This window comes from Carcharodon carcharias, chromosome 10 (assembly GCF_017639515.1).
Source record: "Carcharodon carcharias isolate sCarCar2 chromosome 10, sCarCar2.pri, whole genome shotgun sequence".
Taxonomy (NCBI): Eukaryota; Metazoa; Chordata; class Chondrichthyes; order Lamniformes; family Lamnidae; genus Carcharodon; species Carcharodon carcharias.
The window spans coordinates 136,276,505-136,294,568 of record NC_054476.1 but is presented as its reverse complement, the minus strand read 5'-3'; the positions used below and the strand labels follow the sequence as shown (position 1 = coordinate 136,294,568).

At 40.0% G+C, this 18,064-nt stretch overlaps 1 protein-coding gene across 9 annotated transcripts in view; it reads right to left on the bottom strand.

Moving 5' to 3' along the window:
- Positions 1 to 18,064, bottom strand: part of LOC121283176 (general transcription factor II-I-like) — a 194,479-nt gene that overhangs the window by 123,780 nt on the left and 52,635 nt on the right. The gene's annotated exons all lie outside the window — the stretch shown is intronic.

The window sequence follows — 18,064 nt, the reverse complement described above, 5'->3', positions numbered from 1 at the left end:
CCAGCAGGATAGAAGCACACATTTTTTACTTGTAAAAGAAAACACTTGGAACTCCTTGCACACACTTGCTGCCAACAGCACACTATGTAGACAATATGAAGCATGATCTTATAACCAAAATGAAAAATTTCTTGAGACAATGATAACTTTCACTCCCATGGGAATTATAGCCGTTCTTATTTTTAAAATGAACACTGAATTAATGGCAAAGTATTGATTTGAGTGAAAAATTCATTCATAACTTACATTTTTACTCAGCAACTAGAATAATCCACCAAACAAGGTAGTCAAGGCAAGCACATTGGGCACAGTCAATCAGGGAAGCTATTACCAGGCATTCATATTCTAAAGCAGTAAACTACAATTAACCAAATACTTCAAACTTTTTCTTCAAAAATATATCCTGAAGTGAACAAGGAACAGGCAAACCTCAAAACAGTGATGGTACAAAACCAAGCCAATAAAAAGAGAAATTGGCCAAATACAATTTCTGTGGATTTTTTTAAATGATTTTATATATTTTAAATGTGTACACATTCCCAGTCAATAAGAGAGAAAAGAACATTCATTTTTCACAAATTCAAAAGCAAAATACTTCAGCTGTTAGAAATGGGGAGTTATAACAGAAAACACTGGGAACACTCAGCAGGTTCAGCAGCATCTGCGAAGAGAGAAACAGTTAACATTTCAGGTCAATGGAGAAAATGTTAACTCACTCACTCTCTCCACAGTTGCTGTCTGACCTGAGTATTTGCAGCATTTTGTTTTCTTTTTCTTATTTGTCCAAGAGAGATCCTTGGTTTCCAAGAGTACATGTGCTAGATTGCAGCTGCCTCTTGGTGCAAATGTAGTAAAAGTGCAACTTAACAGAATGGACTGAAAGCAAGCAGGTCTTCAGAGTTAAGCAACAAAAAGGAAAAGGACAGCTGCATTTATTTTATAATTATACAGAAAAAATTGGACTTTCAAAATTAGTTAATTTTGGGGGACTCTTGCCAGCTGGAATCAAATGAGTGGGTCATCTATCCTGTTCAGTTCCCATAGCGCACAGAAGGGACACAATCTGAATGAGCTCCATTACAAACGACAAATCGAGAGAATCTAGGCTGTGGAGTACATAGCCACTAATTTAGTTTCCTATGATTTCAACTTTCAGCTACCTTGCAGGATTGCCTGTTGTCATGGCCTTCAATATTGCAATCAAGCTAAAAACAAAAGCAAAATACTGCGGATGCCAAGTCTGAAATAAAAGCATGGCAACATCTGAGAGAGAAACAGTTTCAACAGAGAGTCCAATATGGCTAGAGCCATATTGGACTCAAAACATCAACTGTTTCTCTCTCCACAGATGCAGCCAGACCTGCTGACTTTATCCAGCACTTTGTTTTTATTTGCAATCAAGCTGGTCTTGGTTACACTACATCATTATACTTGAAAGCAGTACAGTAGGAGAATTTGTAATTTCTTTACAATGTCTGTGGAATCTGTAATTGGTTTTAAGCATGTTTGAAAAGCAGTTTTAACAGTTTGCATCAATTGTATTGGGATCAATTGTAATTTTCTTGAATAAGGATTACTCGTCCCAGGGACCCTTGACCTGGAAGCAGCATTAACAGGAAGGAAGTTAGTTAACATGAAAAAGCCTTGTGGCCAGACACAAAGAACAGCTGCAGAGGGGAAAACAGAAAAGGCACATTTATTTATAAGGAGCTGTGTGTGTAATACAGTTAAATAGAATAGAAACCCAAAGACAGGTTAGAGCAGGGATTGCAAATTGAACAATTTTAGGTTGCCCAATTTTTGGGTAATTTTAATTTTCAGTTTTGCCAGACCCAGTCAGACTATTTAATGGGGTTTAGTAAAGGGTTAGATAAAGGAATCTCTGGGGAATCTGTGCCATCAGGACTGTCCTAAACCTAGCTAAGGTGGTTCCGCAGGAGTATGTCATTTGGATAACAATAGTCTCCGGAACCTCAAATGGAATACGGCACCAGGTGAATGCAACTCAAGGGCCGAATCAATTAAGTAGGAAGCGAAAGATCCTATATACCAGAGGCAGAGTTAGAGAACTGTGAAAGTGCAAGTCGTGCCACGTCTGTGGGAAGTGATGTGGATGCTTGTGGTTCTAAGATGCATCTTTGTTTTATTGAATGTTGAAAGTTAAATGTATCTTTTTATTTGAAGTATCATTTGGCTTTAATTCATGTTTAATATAAATCATGATCAATGCAAATTAAAGTAAAAGTTATAAAGAGTGAAATTTTGCTGGTAATTTATTCATCTGGGGGTCATTTGGTAAGGTTCGTTATTTTGATTTATGGTTACCCCACACATTGTTACAATCAACAGCATAATGCAGCCTAATAATGAGGACCTAGCCCTTGAAGCTCACTCAGGTGAGTACATTATTTCCCTCTACTAACTTGAGGTGTATTTCAATTAAAAATACATCTATTAGATTACCTTCTGTTGCAATATCAGTTTAAGAGATTAGGCTGTTATGAAGGTGTACTATATAGAATATTAATTCATAATGCCATCTGGAGATCAATATACTGAACTTTTTGAAAAGAACATTTTGTGCTAAACAAAAGGCAATGGCCTAAAGCAACTATTAAGTTGCATTTGTGAAGGGCACAAGCTACATCATGGAGACAAAGTTACAGAGCTCTCAAGAGACAATGGTCCAGGTTGAAACAAGAAATCACGTGACCAAGCTCCTGGGTGCAAAATACATTGGAATGGATTTGAACTGAGAGATTGTCACACATACAGTAGGGGCAATAACCTTATCAACCTCTCTCTCGGCAAAGCTGAACCCTGTTTGAATTTTGAAAACCACCAGAAGGCTTCATTGCTGCAAATGGAGTTCTTAAAAGTAGGATTCCAACTCAACACAACTGTCTTCAAGAGAAGGGAATCAACCAGTCATGACTGCAGAGCGATGTCTCAGTGAGAAACCAAAGACCCAGCAGCCTCTATGGAAAGTGACACTCTAGCTCTGAACAAGCATTCGGACAATCTGGGATTAATTTTTTTGAATTTCTCTTTTTTTTTTAAAAAACTTCACCAAATTTTAACATCTGATACTCCATGAAGTTTTATTTCTTTTTGTGCATGCCGGGGAACTTGTGCATGTGTTTTTTGCATTAGTGGGAAGATGGCCATTTTTGTACATTTTTAAAGCTGTTAATAATTTCTGTATCCTTACCACAGTGAACTTTAGTAATACAACTAACGCCTTTCTTGTTAACTCATGGAATCTGGCTGGCTTAACTGTGTATAGGTCAGTGTAAGAATTAGGTACATATTGAATGTGACATGACATTTTTAAAATTGAAACTCTATTATAATCAACCCAGGGGTGGAACAGAGAAAGGAACCAGCTCATTCCTACCCTGGCCATAACAATGCATAGTGTACAATGTGTCACCGAACGGAATGACGTAAAACAACACATGACTAGCTGGGTGTGTGCATCCACACACTGAGCTCTCTTGTGACTTGTATATATTAGTACTGGTCTTCAAATTAGTGCTAGTCTTCAAATTAAAGAATTTAATTATTGTTTACCAGTCCTGTGTGTAATTGATGAGTTTGCGTGAAGAAAGCAAGTAACGCAACACCGTGGTGGTGGTATAAATTTGGAAGACTGAGACCACGATGCAGAGATAAAGATGAATTTCATCAGCAGAAGCCACAGACAAGATCTGGTGCAAGAGAGACTGTCGTGCAGCTAAGGCAGAGGCTGTACAGTGAAACCTCAGGAGGCGGAGTCCCTCTAGAAACAGGGCTCCGACAGAACAGCAAGTACCTGATTTGAAGGGTAGATGAAAAGTGTAACTAACAAGTCAGTTCCCAGGGTCACACTGTGCAGTTGGTCATGAGTTGGGAATAGCTGTGGGGCCATTGAGGCATCCTCGGGTGCAGTTGCCGCACAAAACTGCTTCATGGTTGGGGGGGAGGGGGCTAAGGATGAGAAGTATGTGAAACAGAGTGACCGTGCCACTGGGCTGAGTATGGTGAAGGCCTGAATTACAGGCAAGAGGGAAAAAAAAACAGCTGCAGCATTGCTGAAACTCTCGGCGGATAGATTCTAAATCCTCTGCAAATCAGGAGTGTCTACAAGAGACAAGCAGCAAGAGGAAAATGACCACCAAATTCCCATCATGAATGGAAGATCACAGATGTCCCATCCGAATTTAGGTGGAATTAAGCTTTTTAGCTTTATCCATCACAGAACCAGATAAACAAGCGGTGAAAATAAGGATAGTCATAGGAAATGAGGGGGCTCCATAGAGTCAACATTTCAAACCTGTGAGGAGAATCAGAAAAACCCTGTTAAGCTGAGGAACATACCAGAGGCTCAGCTGCCAAGGTGAACTTCAGAATACACCAATTGGAGCCGATGGTTTACAGACAACAACCACAAGAATTAATTAGTTCGTCAGGAGGTACCATGATAAGGAGGTGATTTTTCAGAAGCTGAACTGTCTGAACAGACGATGGAGCTAGTCCTAGCTTCAAAATCGATTGAAGCTTTCAATAAAGATCTTTTGGAGCAAAAGAAGGACAAGGTTTTGACACACTTCTAAAAGATTGCAAAAAATATGAAGCCAATGTAGCTGAACAACAACACCTGCAAGCACTGGGTGTGGCTACAAGTATTGGTGCAGCTACCAAGACAGAAATTATGCAAACCATCTGGGAAGTGGGGTCTCCTGCACCCACTGCAAAGATGTCCTGTGTTCCAAGACCTTGACAAGGCATGCGGGTTGAGATTATTGGACACGTCAATGCAGGAAATCCAGTTCCTAAAATGGAACTAGAGACTACAGTAAGACATAAAAAGAAAAAATACATGCAACATACTGGCAGCAACAATAGGGAGTGCGCCAGAGACCAATATAAATGCAGGCACATAAGGTTAACCGCAAAATACTGCAAGTGCTGGAGATCTGAAATATAAACAAAAATGCTGGAAAAATTGAACAGGTGAGGCAGCATCTGTGGAGAGAGAAACAGAGCTATTGTTTAGAGTACAATTTGATTCTCCTTCAGAGCTGGAGAGTGTGACAGGTTTCATGCTGCTTAAAAAAAAGGGTGGATCAGATGGAGCAAAAGAGGAGGCCAGAGACAGGTTAGAGATTGGGCGAGATAAATGACAAACATGTCATGGAGCACAGGCAAAGGGAATGGTAATGACAGTAGTAAAGACACAAAGCTTGGTCAGAGTAGGTGATAATAGCACAATAAAGGTCAGCACTGTCTGAAAGCAAAAACATGAGAACAAAATATACACTGGGTGCTCGGGAAACAAAATAAAAATGGAGGACCTGCTCCTCCCACCCGCTTTTTTTTTAAAAAACAGCATAAAACCCAATCACATACTACCTCTCTCCAGTTCCAAAGGATAGTCATATTGGACTCAACAGGTTAACTCCATTTCTCTCTCCACAGATGCTGCCATGAATTTTTCCAGCACTTCGTTTTTATTTTATATAAAAGGTTAGTTGCAAGGCAGACCAAGGTGAGGAATCAGAGTGGAGAAATCTTCAACTAGAAAGTGAACAGGCTTCCTACACCGTGAATGTGACACAATGGGCGCTTGGTGTGCAGGCTCGGTGGGGGCAGTCAGGAAGCCAACCGCTGCCTGCAACTGGCACCATCTGCGATTTCATGCTGACGGGCCAATTAAAGCCCACCCAGCATGGAATGCATGAAGCAGTGCTCAACGCCACCTGTGCAGATTGGGGGGGGGGGGGGGGGAAAGAGGGCAAGTGGGCCAAGCACGAACTTCACGCATGCGCGCGAGTGAGTGCTTCATAAGCTCAGAGACACAGCGCTGCCTCAGGGAGATGAAACACTGTTTAAATAAAAATGTCATAAAACATGTCCCTTCACGTGATGTCACATGAACAGGGACAGTTTTTAATTCAAGTGTAAAATTTTAATTTGATTTTTATTTGCTTTAGGAAACCTTATCCCGCCCCATGGATGATGTTTCCTAAAAAGTGCAAAGGCCGCTTGGCCTTTTTGCCTGCCTGCAACTGTTAGGTTGGACAGGCAGTGTAAATTTGAATTTAATTACCTTTTTAATGGCCTTAACAAGCCTTTTAATTGTCAGCAGGCATGCTAACATCAGGACGCTTGTCCCGATGTCATTGCGTGTCTTTTTATGCTCGGCCGGGTCGGGCGTGTGCCCATCCACTGATCTTAATATTCTGCACAATATGCTGAAGTCACACATTTAGAGCCTTTGCTACTATCAGCATCACATGATCAACGAAAAGCAGCAAACATGCACTCACCGTTAGAAGTTGACACGGGGCAAATACGAACATTTTGCCAGTCAGAATCCTGAAGGGCATTTATCTGGACCTAGATGTAATCAACAACCAACAAACTGACTGCATATAATGGGTCACCCATCCATTGCACCTTTACATTTACATTGAAATGCAGCTACAGCAAGTCTGCATGGACGCAAGTATTGTAGCTGGTGGACACCAGTGGATCAGCTATAGCAGGGTTACTGGCGTGTACGGAACTCAACATTGCGAGCATAAACGAGATCACCAAGATACCAATCACAGAAGAGGCCAGGAATAATCTCACGTAGTCAGTCCACGACCTATAACAGGTGTACCCCAGACAGATCTGATGCTAAAGGAAATTTCAGAGGTGATGCTGTAGTACTCCACAGAGAAGACGGAATCCTGATTGACCCTCCTGGAAAATGCAACATTCACATACAGAAACTTAAGATTTAGTTGGATGACATGGAGCAGAACGGCATTATCCGGTGTGTGCATCAGTACGCCGATTGGTGCAGCTCCGTCAGGTGCGTACTGAAACAAAGATGACAAAATCCAGGTATGCTTGGACCCAAGATGTCTAAATCTCACTTTAAAAAAAGAGATGCCCACACAAGATTTCAACATTAGAGGAACTGAATCCCAAATTCACAGGAGCAATGTTTTTCTCCAAGTTACACAGCACACACAGGTATTTGTTGGTTCATTTGGCAGAGGAATCTGAAGCAATCAGAACTTCTGGGACACCATTTGGAAGATACTTCTTCCTTTTGGTTTTTCCATTAGTCAGGATCTGTTCCACAAGTACATGGACAGAATTAAAGAAAATGTTCCCGGATGCGTATTTATTGCTAATGATATTGCTGTATTGGGCAAAACCAAAGAGCATAATCAAAATTTACAATCACTAATGACAGCAACTCATCGTGAAGGGCTCGTCTCCAACAGCAAAAAATACCAGGTGAGGTGACAGTCATATTAATTTTTTTTTGACTATTTATTCAAGTTCCAGGATATTTTGAACCGATCAAGAAGTAAGATTTAAGGCATACAACATATGCCTAAGTCCACAAGACCAAGGGGTCTTGCAGAGATACGAACATAAGAAATAGAGCCTGCTCCGCTTTTCAATTGGATCATGGCCATTCTTCTAACTCAATTCCACTTTCCTGCACTATCCACATATCTCTTGATATCTTTATTATCTAGAAGGCCATCAATTGCAGTCTTGAATACACACAGCCCTCTGGGGTAGAGAATTCCAAAGATTCAGCAGCCTCAGACAAAATTCCTCCTCACCTCAGTCCTAAATGGCCTACCTCTTATTCCAAGACTGTGTTCCTTGGTTCTAGAACCTCATTCCTGCCCCGCCCCTCAATGCCCGCAGCCAGGGGAAACATTCTTCCTGCATCTACCCTATCGTACCCTTTAAGAATTTTGAATGTGTCAATCAGATCACCTCTTATTCTTCTAAACTCTAGAGAATATAGGCCCAGACTCACCAATCTTTCTTCGTAGGATGACAATCCTGCCACCTCAGGGATCAGTGTGGTAAATGTTCACGGCATTCCCTCTACAGCAAGTATATCCTTCCTTAGGTAAGGAGACCAAAACTGTACACATTACTCCAGGTGCAGTCTCACCCAGGCTCTATACAACTGCAGCAAGATATTTTTACTCCTGTGCTCAAATCCTCTTGCAATAAAGGCCAACATACCATCTGCCTTCCCAATTGCTTCCTGCAACTGTACGTTCACTTTCAGCGACTTATGAACAAGGACATCAAGGTTCCTTTGAACACCAACACTTCCCAATCTCTCATCATTTAAAGAAACATTCTGCATTTCTGTTTTTCCTACCAAAGTGGGTAACACAGTTTTCCACATTATATTCCATCTGCAATGTGCTGCCCGCTCACTCAGCCTGTCTAAAGCCCCTTTTGTAAAGTCTCTTTGTATCTTCCTCAGCTCACATACCCATTTGTGTCATTTTGTATCATCAGCAAACTTGCAAATATTACAATTGTTCACCACATCCAAATCACTGATCAAGATTGTGAATGGCTGGAGCCCAAGCACTAATCCTTGCAGTACTCCAGTAGTCACAGCCTGCCAACCTAAGAATAACCTGTTTATGCCTACTCTGTTTTCTGTCCATTAACCAATTCTCAACCCATGGCAGCATATTACCTCCAATCACATGTGCTCTAATTTTGCTTACTAACCTCCTGTGTGGGACCTTATTGAAAGCTTTCTAAACTGCCAAATATGCCACTTTTTTCCCCTTCGTCTATTCTGCTCGTTACATCCTTAAAAAACTCTACCAGGTTTGTCAATTTCCTCTTCGTAAATCCATATTGATTCTCCTAACATTATTTTCTAAGTGTCCTGTTATCGCGTTCTTTATTCTAGCATTTTCCCTACTGTCAGGCAAATAAGCCATTTTCTCTCTCCTTCCTTTCTTGAAAGTGGGGTTATATTTGCTCCGTGAAGTCTGCAGAAACCATTACAGAATCTAGAGTTTTGGAGAATGGCCACCAACACCATCTCTACAGCTACCTTTTTCAACACTCTGGGATATAGATCAGGTCCAGTAGATTGATCAGCTTTCAATTGCATTAATTTCTCTAGTGCCACTTTCTTTTATAATACTAATTTCTTTTCAGTTCTTCATTCTCACTAATCCCTTGGTTCTCTTGTATTCTTGGGTGTTTTTTTGTATCTTCCTCCATGAAGACAAGACACAAATTATGTTTAGTTTCTCTGCCATTTCCTTATTCCCCAATATAAATTCTCTTGTCTCTGCCTGTAGTGGGCCCACATTAGTCTTCGCTAATCTTTCCCATTACAGTCCACTTTTGTGTTTTCTATAGTTTACTTTCATATCCTATTTTCCCTTCACCAGTTTCTTGATCCTCCTTTGCTGAATTCTAAAATGCTCCTAATTCTCAGGCTTACTACATTTTTAAGCGACTTCATAAGCCTCTTCCTTTGGTCTAAGGCAATCTTTAACTTCTCTTGTTAGACACTGTTGGATCACCTTTCCTGCTGTGTTTTTGTACCTCAAAAAGGAATATAATTTTTTGTTAAGACCATGTACTAATTCTTTAAATGCTAGGCATTGCCTGTCTACCATCATCCCTTTTAATGTAGTTTCCAATTCTACCACAGCCAATTTTCCCCTCGTACCAGTGTAGTTTTCCTTTCTTTAAATTTAAGACCCTAATTTCCAATTAAACTCCAAAGTAATGTAGTTCAATGTAAAATTCTATCATGTTTGGTTACTCTTCCCTAAAGGCTCCTTTACAACAAGGTTATTAATTAACCCTTTCTCATTACACAATACTGGTTCTAAAATAGCCCATTCTCTAGTTAGTTCCTCAACATACTAATCGAGAAAACCATCTCGTATACATTCCAGGAATTTGTCCTCCTCCGCATTAGCGCTAATTAGGTTTACCTAGTCTATACGTAGGTTGAAGTCCCCCATGATTACTGCATTATTTGTTACATGCACCTCTAATTTCTTGATTTATATTATGCCCTATATTACCACTACCGTTTGGTGCCTTATAAACAACTACCACCAATGTTTGCTGCCCATTGCTGTTTCTTAGCTGTACCTAAACTGATTATACACTTTGATCTTCCAATCGAAAATCCTCTCTCACTAATGTACTGATGTCATCCTTTATTAACAGCATTACCCCACCTTATTTTCCTTTTTATCTATCTTTACCAAATGTTAAATACCCTGGAAATTTCCATTCCCAGCCTTGGTCATTGTGCAGCCATGCAAGGGCAACTAGATCGTATCTGTTTATTTCCATTTGTGCCATCAATTAATCTACCTTGTTATCTGAATGTACACAGCATTCGCAGAGCGTCTTTAATTCTGTCTTTTTACTATTTTTGCAATCTCTGACCTTATTTGCTGATGCACTTTTAAGTTTGTATGCTCTGACCCTTCCTGCTACACTGATTATCAGTTCCTCATTGCTACCTTCCTGTCTTGCCTTGTCCTGTCTCTTTAAATTATCACATGATCCCTCAGCCCCACTATTTAGTTTAAAGCTCTTTCTACCTCCCTCGTTATATACTCACCAAAACATTGGTCCCAGTATAGTTCAGGTGAAGACCATCCCAACAGTACAGCTCCCACTTTCCCCAGTACAGGTGCCAATGTTCCATGCATTTTTCCCACATCAATCTTTGCGTTCATCTCTCTAACCTTAGTTACCCTACTCCAATTTGCTTGTGGCTCAGGTAATAATCCAGAGGTGAGGTTCTGCTTTTTAATTTAGCTCCTGGCTGCTCAATCTCCAAATGGAACCTCTTTCCTAGTCCTACCTGCGTCATTGGTACCTACTTGGAGCACAATAACTGGGTCATCCTTCTTCCACTGCAAATTCCTCTCCAGACTGGAATGGATGTCTCAAACCCGAGCACTGGGCACACCACCGCCTACTGGACTCTCGTTCTTGGCTGCAGGTAGCTGTGTCTATCCCCCTGGTTATACCGTCCCCTGCTACCACTACATTCCCACTAACTCACCCCGCTTAAAAGACTTCCTGTACCACAGTATTGTGGGCAGTTCGCCCATTCTCCTTGCAGCTTCTGCTTTTGTCCAGTTGAGGCTACAAGAACCTCAAACCTGTTGACAATTACAAGGGCTTAGGCTCTTCCACTTCCACCTTCATGGTCCCTATATCTGCCACACACACAATTACACCTGTCCCTAACAATGGACCAAGTCTGCCAACCCTATCGAAGGCTTTTTGACTGCCTTCTGGAACAAAGTGTCCAGGCAGCATTCGCCCTCCCTGATGTGTCAGCGTCTACGGTTCCCCCTCCAGCTCAATGATTCTGAACCCAAGTTCCTCCAGCCACAGACACTTACCGCAGGTTCATTTGGATGACACTGGTGTCCACGAGCTCCCACATTCTGCAGCCGCCATACATCGCCTTCCATGCCGTCTTTAAAGCATTTAATTAATTAAAATTTAAGCAATTAAATAATGTCTCTAGTCTTGCCTGTGCTAATATTTTTATCATTTCAATAAATGTTTTACTTACCAGATTGAAATTCCTTTAAGATAAATTGCATGGTGAGTATTTCCTATCCAACAAGCTTTGCTACAATTAGTAAACCTTTTTACTACTAATAAAACCCTACAATTGCTAAAATTACCCAAATTTCAAAAGATAAATGTACACCAATCAACTACTTTCCTATGACATCACACTTGGATTTTTCTCAAAAAGCGGTCAGTTCGCTCTGGAGTCATGAATTGGATAGCTCTTTGAAGTGCTGCTGCCCATCTCCAGGTCCTTCCCTTATTCAGCTTACTTTTCTTTTTATTCAATTTCTTTACCCAACTTCGTTGAAAGAGCATCATCAGTTAGAGAGTTGTTAAGGATGTTCCATACGTATGGCAGGAGGACCATCAAGATGTGCTTGAGTCACTTAAATGGACATTGTCAGAAGAAACACACGTTATACAGTACTAAAACCTAAGAAAGAAGCAAATCTTGGAGGTTGATGTATCTCAAAAGGTTAGGAGCATGCATTATGCAAGATGGAAAACCGACTGCATTTGGCTCCAAAGGTCTCTCGCAAGCCATTAATTCAAACGTAGAGCACAAGATACTTGCTCTGGTATTCGGTATCACAAGATTCCATACTACCTATTTGGCAAACTGCTCAGTGTGGAAATTGATCATAATCCATTAGACTGGATTTGGCACAGACCATCTGCATGTGCACCACCCAGGCAGCTGCAACTTCTAATAAAATTACAGAGCCACAACTGCGAAGTCTGTTATAAATCAGGTAAGAAAATGATCACTTCAGACAAACTGAGCAGGATACCAAACGCAAAAAAACTGCAGATATTTTGCTAGACCTACAAATAGATGGAGTAGACAGTGAAGTAGAAAATATACTCAATGGTCGATCTGATAATTTTTGGTCAGCACAAATGCAACCAAATTCAGGAAGACACAGCAAAAAGATCCACAACTGAAAACTTTGTGAAGAGTCACTGTAGAAAGAAGGCCTTATATGTTACAAGTAGGACCAGGCACCCAGACAGGTTTTTGGTTTTAACAGATGAACTAGTTATTTCAAGAGGTGATCTTCAAAGGAAAGCGGGTACTTGTACCCGAAGCTCTTCACTAGTATCAGGAGAATATAAGTTTCATAACATTATTCAAATTTATTGTAAAGTAGGAATAGTGTGAGAGTGTGTGTAGGGGACTTAATTGAATTAAAGACAGCTGGACTGAAGGCTGTGATGTATCAAAAGAGAAACTAGGTTTGAAATGCTAAATAGGTAAACATGGTTAAAGTTTTAGAATGAGGTGTAAAGGGAAAATTTGCATTTTTAGATAAACTAGAGTAATTTGAATTTCAAAAGAGGTGGTGAAATATTATACTTAGCCAGAAGTTGCCAAACTGTGTGTTTATTTTTCCCAAAGCTTACTGATAAAAGTAGTACAATGAAAGATTTTTATTATTAGAAAAGTAGAGTTGAAAAGACCTATTGGGACAATGGGATTTACATTGAAAAGGGAGAACCCTGTATAAAGGAGATGAGGTTGTGTGTAAGTGGAAGGAATTCTAAGATCTAACAAGTGTGAAAAGTCTCCAGCCTCAAGTTGTGGTCTACAGGAGCTGAAGTGAGGAAAACTCACCGAATTAGACTGTTCATGCTATGGCGTTACTTTGCCTGGGTCTCCTAAAATCTGTTTTTTTTTAAACTGTTGCCTTAATGGAGGCGCAACTGGGAGTTAGATTAACTAGGGGAGCTAGGAGTTATCATAGTAGTAATTTGCAAACCTATGTACGTGCTTAAATCATTTTTTTATTAATAAAGGTTTAAGTTAGTTTTGTAAGAAACTTATAAGACTTGGCGGTCTTTTAAACTACTGAATTCAAGGCACACATCACAAAATAAATACAAATTATAAAATACTTAAGGTAATTATTTCAAATTTCCCTCTCGGGTTTGAACAGCTCAGCACTTACCATCCGCTGTGACATAACAAAATTGGGGTATCTTTGCGGGATACATTTTAAATTCCAGGATTGGTTTGGAGTTGGTGAATCTTAAGGTTACAAGTATGAGAAGCAGTTTGAATTCAGGAGTTGGTGAGGTTTTTTTTAAGTGGTGAGACTGCAAAATGACTTTGGCAATTGCTAAGATTTGTCTGGGTATTGAAGTAATAACTTTGGTTGGTTTACAAAAGGCAAATAAAGTTATTGGAATTGGCAGATAAGTTACAATTAGGCTCACCTGCAGGGGTAAAGAAATCAAGCATAATTGAAAGTATAGCACAGCATTTGAAATGGAAAGAATACCTGAGAGACCGAGTCCTCCAAGGGATGATTCATTGGAATGGACTCAATTTCAGTTGCAAATGAACAAAACATGAGCTAGAGGCAGCAGAAAAAGAAAGGAAAAGAGCAAGGGCATTTCAAAGGGAACTGGCAGAAAGGCAAGAGAGAGAGAAAAAAAAGAGAGAATTCCAGCTTTAAATGCTGGCAGTTAAAAAAGAGACACCAGGAGGTGAGGAAGGACCTATTTCCAGATCAGAACCCAGTGGGGAAATGTTTAAATTTGTACAAGCTCTTCCAAAGTTTGAGGAAAGAGGTGTAGAAGCACTCTACTTCATTTGAGAAGATAGCTAAACAGATGAAATGGCCACAGGAAAACCGGACATTGTTGTCACAATCCAGGTTGGTGGATAGAGCACATGAGGTTTATGCTTCATTGTCAGAAGAAATGAGTGCATACAAATTGGTTCTTGAGGCACACAGGCAGAAATTTAGAAAACAACCTGGGCAAACTTATATTGAGTTTGAAAGAGTAAAACAAAGTAACTGTGACCATTAAAGATAGAGATTACATATGCAGCTCTTAGAGAGGTAATTCTTCTGGAAGAGTTTAAAGATTCAATTCCTTCAGTGGTGAGAACTCATGTGGAGGAACAAAGAGTTCCAATGTTAAGACAAGCAGCAGAGACAGCTAATCATTGAGTTAGTTCAAAGAGCCAAATCTTTTTTTGTCATCGTTTTAAATCAGAGAGGGATAGAAAGTGGGAAGGTGAAAGCAAGGTGGGTAGTCAGGGGAGGGAATGAGTAGATGGAAATTCACAGGAAGTTTATTTTCCAGAATAAAATGGAAGGTGCTGAGGGTAGAAGTGACATTCAAAAATTGAGGTGTTTTCATTGCAATAAAGTTGGACACATGAAGTCAATGTGTTGGAAATTGCAGGGAAAATCTGCTGGGATTATTGGGGTGCAGAAAAGTTCCGTAAGTAAAAGTACTGCGCATTCTGAGGTTCAGGCACAAGAAAAAACAGTGGTTTGTGTACAGGTAAAACAGGAAGAGTCAGTGATCGGTAAGGAAGTGGGAATGGTGTTCACAATTTCCCGAGGAGAATTCTGAGGGGCTGGTTGCAGAGACGTTTAAAGATTTTGTATGTGATGAGGAAGTCCTTCCATGTGTATGGGGTGGAGTAGGTAAAGATGTTAAAATCTTAAGAGACACAGGGGCTAGTCAATCCTTAATCTTGTGGGATAGTGATATTTTTTGTTTAGGTGGAGTATTGCAGTAGCAGATGATAATAAGTGGGGTTCATGGAGATGCTAAACCTATTCCATTATGGGAGGTAAATTTAAAGACTAAGTGGAAAACAGGTGAAGTGATTGTTGAAGTAGTGGAAAAAATTGCCCAATGCAGGGGTTCAATGTATTCTGGGTAATGATGTAGCTGGGTCATAGATGTGGGTGATGCCTATGGTAGTTGAGCAGCCTGTAGAAGTGTTGCAAAGAGAGCATCCTGGATTGTTTCCAGATTGTGTGGTAACAAGATCACAAACTCAGGTTGAAACAGGAAGAGGAGGAAGTTAAAACGCAGGGAGATGTGGAAGTCCAATTAGCTGGCACTGTGTTTGATAACATTGTTCAGGAGGAAAGAACAGAGGACAATGCAGCTGAGGTGTTTAACTCAAGGCAGTTAGTGGAATTACAGAAAAAGGATGCGCAAATAAAAGTTATATCAGACAGCTTACTCAGAAACAGAGGCAGAATATATTCCAGAATGTTTTTACCTTAAGGGCAATGTTTTGATGAGAAAATGGCAGCCTTTTTATGCTTCAGCAAATGAAAGCTGGAGGGAGATACATTAGATTGCAATGCCATTTGAATACAGAAATGAGATTCTGAGGATAGCTCATGAAATTCCAATGGGGATACATTGAGTCTAGTTGCAGTAACTGGAGTTCACGTATTGCACTGGTACCAAAATCAGATGAAACACAAAGACTATGTGTGGACTACCGAAAGGTGAATGCAGTGACAAAAGTGGATTCATATCCTATACCACCGTTGGAAGATTGTATTGAGAAAGTGGGACAACCAAAATTTAATCACAAAGACTGAGCTGCTACAAGGATATTGACAAGTACCGTTATCGGAGAGAGCAAAGGAGATATAATCTATCTGGCATCACAAAAGCCGATATCAATTTAAATTCATGCCATTTGGTATGAAAAATCCACCTGCACCTTCCAAGACTGAAGTAATTGCAGGTCTGAACAATTGTGCTGTTTATATTGACAACTTGGTAGTTTTCAGTCAGATGTGGGAGGAGCATTTACAGCATCTGAAAGAATTGTTTTGTCGATTGTAAGAAGTTAATTTGGTGATGAAATTGACTCAAAGTGAATTTGCAAAAGCGCAAGTTACACATTTAGGCCACACCATTGGACATGGTAAGGTGGCTCCAAGAGATGTGAAAGTCAAGGCTATTGTGGATTTCCCCATGCCTACAACAAAATAAGTAGTTTTGAGATTTCTGGGAATGAGTGGGTTTTACCAGAAATTTGTACCAAATTTTAGCAGTGTGGTTGCTCTATCATGGAACTATTAAAAAAGAACAAGTAGTTTCAATGGACACAGGATTATCAGAAGGCATTTGATAGTTAGAAGACTGTCAACTACGACACCAGTTTTGGCAGTAACCAATTATGTCAAGCACTTTAAGTTGGCTGTTGATGCAAACGATATAGGCATTGGGGCTGTATTGTTCCAAGATGATGAAAATGGAATTGAAAAATCAATAGGGTATTTTTCAAGAAAGTTGAATGTAAAACAGAGAAGATATTCAACAATCGAAAAGAAACTTTGGGTCTGCTGTACGTTGCAAACAATTCGTCAGGAACAATTGTTCATATAGACCACAATCTTTTAAAGTTTCTGGACAAATTTCGAGACTATTCAGATGGAGTTTATTGCTATAACCATTTAATCTACAGCTGTATGAGAAAATCTGCTTGCAGATGCGTTGTCAAGAATTTGATGCTTAAAGGGAAAATTGGACATTTAAAACCTGGACACTGGACTGGAATGATTTCTGCTGATATCAAGGATTTGTACATATATCGTTATGTTAATGCATGCATCTAGTAGTGAAATAGTATCATGAGTATAGGAGGTAATGCAAAATGGGGAAGAAAATGAAGCCATCTTTTTAAATTATAATGGCTCATTTTTTAGTAAGGGGAGTTGAAAAGACATATTGGGGCAATGGGATTTACATTAAAAAGGGAGAAACCTGTATAAAGGAAATGAGGCTATATGTAAGAGGAAAGCATTCTAAGATCTAACAAGTGTGAAAAACCTCCACACTTGTTCAGCTGCTGAGCCTCAAGTTGCTGTCTACACGAACTGAAGTGAAGAAAACTCACTTTCAATTCGACTGTTCAGGGTATCGTGTTACTTTGCCTGGGTCTTTTAAAATCTATGTCTATAACTGTTGCCTTAATGGAGACGCAACTGGGAGTTACATTAACATGGGGAGCTAAGAGTTATCATAGTAGTAATTTGTAAGCCTATGTACTTAAAATCAATTTTTTTTATTAATAAAGGTTTAATTTAGTATTGTAAGAAACCTGTAGGGCTTGGTGGTCTTATTACTACTGAATTCAAGGCACGCATCTCGAAATAGACACAACGTGTAAAATAATTGTGGCAGTTGTTTCAAGTTTCCCTCTGGGATTTGAACAGCTCAGCATTTACCGTCCGCTGTGCCATAACAGCCAGGACATATATTGTCATGGCTGCACCAGGGTTAAATGGACATAGAATGGACAAGGCACCTAGCAAGGGAAACTGTGTACTGGCCAGGGATCAACAGTGATATTGAAAAGGCAGTGAGGATGTGAAAAGCATGTCAGCATCACCAACCACACCAACACAAAGAACCACTATATCCCCACGGTTCTATTGCGTGCACCCTTGGTCCAAAATAAACAGATTTATTCACCATCCTGGCGATGATTTCCTCTGTGTCACTGATTATTTTCCAAGTTTCCAATCACCAGACAACTGAAGGATACTTTGAACGTGTCTGTGGCAATATTCAATTTCTTTGGTGCAACCAAGGAGATTATATTAGACAACGGGCCACAGTATACTGGTAGACCTTTCAGGGTCATGTGTGCCAAATGTGGCCTAAACCACATGACAGCTTCTCCACACTATCCCAGATCCAACAGTCTTGTGGAGCGAATGGCCCTTACTGTTATGCTATTAATCATGAAGTAGTATAGAGAAACAAAAGAAGACTTCCATATTGCATTTGAGGGGGCAAGTTTAGACATGGGCTTCACCAATGGAAATCATATTTGGGAAGCAGGTTAAGATAACCTTGCCAAGCCATTACCCATGCAAATGTTCAT